The 1,566-nt window shown below is 38.2% G+C and overlaps 1 protein-coding gene across 1 annotated transcript in view; it reads left to right on the top strand.

Annotated features, from left to right (window-relative positions):
- The first annotated feature begins 422 nt into the window (after positions 1 to 422).
- The window catches only part of LOC112070060 (somatostatin receptor type 5-like), a 19,960-nt gene continuing 18,816 nt past the window's right edge, over positions 423 to 1,566 (top strand). The window contains exon 1 of the mRNA XM_024137468.2: positions 423 to 684. The gene's annotated coding sequence lies outside the window, so the exon portion shown is untranslated. The remainder of the gene's footprint in view (positions 685 to 1,566) is intronic.

The raw sequence follows: 1,566 nt of genomic DNA, 5'->3' as shown, positions 1-1,566 counted from the left end.
TGTATAGGAGGAAGATATTTMTGGTCCAATAGGTTCTATTGTGCCATTATAAACCAGTACTTATCAGATGTTCTCATGCTATAAACGTATGTGACTGATTAATGTGCTGGAACATTTATCCTGAACTCCCATGGGAAAAACATCACCACACCTTCTAGTTAACAAAAGCATACTTCGGTTATTATCAAGAGGGCATACACCAGGCTACAGATTAAGTGGGCAGAGACTGGTGGAGTGCAATGTCCAAGTGACTCTAGATGTAATTCAAAGAGTAGAATCCCCAAAGCCCCCATCTCTCTCTCTCTCTCTCACACACACAAACACACAGTAATTTATTTCAACACCTCCTACTTTTCTCTCTGGGGCGCCTGCGAGCAGAAGACCCGTTACCTAGTTACAAGCGAGTGATGGTGCAACGAGTGGCCAAATGTAATGTTGGTGGCTTTCAGTGCAGGCTGCCTCTCGGACTGTGAACAGTCAGGTGGAAGTGCTCGTAAAAGAAAGTTCATTCCGTTTTAATTGATTTATTTTATATCGGACACACTAAAGAAAGAACAATTGTGTACCCTATTATTTGCAAGTAACAATTTTGGGGTAATTTCTCAAGAGAAAGCACTACTTCACCATTATTTAATCACCCAGCTGTGGATACTTACCGAAAAAACGTGTTTGCAAAAGTGAAAGGTAAGAATATTTTTTTAATGGTTTTTGTTTAGTCTATTACTAGAGCAATATACACTGAGTATACAAAACATTTAGAACACTTGCTCTTTCCATGACATAGAATTACCAGGTGAATCCAGGTGAAAGCTATGATCCCTTATTAATGTCACTTGTTAAATCCACTTCAATCAGTGTAGATGAAGGGTAGGAGACAGGTTAAAGAAGGATTTTTAAGCCTTGCGACAATTGAGACATGGATTGTGTATTTGTGCCATTCCAAGGGTGAATGGCCAAGACGAAAGATTTAAGTGCCTTTGAACGCAACCTGGTCTCAGAGCATTTCGTATTATTCTGTTTGTAAACCCAAGACACATAATTTAGTATGATATGATACGTTTTGTATGGTATGTATTCATTTGTGGATTTCCATCACCCATTTCGTATGATATGTTATGAAATAGGATTTATATTATATGTTACAAATTTGGAAACGTACCATAAGTTATGAATTTGCCAAACGTACAATATGTTAAAAATTTGCATAACATATGATCTGTTAAAAATTCTAGCTAGGTTGCTAACAATAGCTAGCTCGCTAACATTAGCTAGTTTAGGAGTTATGGTTAAGGTTAGGGTTACGTTTAGGAGTTAGGTTAAAGAATTAAGCTTAGGGTTAGGTAGAAGGGTTAGCTAAAAGGGTTAAGGTTAGGTAGAAGGGTTAGCTAAAAGGGTTACGGTTAGGGTAAGGGTTAGCTAACATGCTAAGTAGTTGCAAAGTAAATCAAAAGTAGTAAGTAGTTGAAAAGTAGCAAATTAGCTAAAATGCTGAAGTTGTCCGTGATGAGATTCGAACTCGCACCCTTTGGGTTGCTAGACGCGTGCTGTTCATCACAGTGTCTCGCC

This window comes from Salvelinus sp. IW2-2015, unplaced genomic scaffold, assembly GCF_002910315.2.
Source record: "Salvelinus sp. IW2-2015 unplaced genomic scaffold, ASM291031v2 Un_scaffold1213, whole genome shotgun sequence".
In the NCBI taxonomy this organism is placed as follows: domain Eukaryota; kingdom Metazoa; phylum Chordata; class Actinopteri; order Salmoniformes; family Salmonidae; genus Salvelinus; species Salvelinus sp. IW2-2015.
Note: the sequence above shows the minus strand (reverse complement) of the source record. Positions and strands in the feature narration are given on the sequence as shown.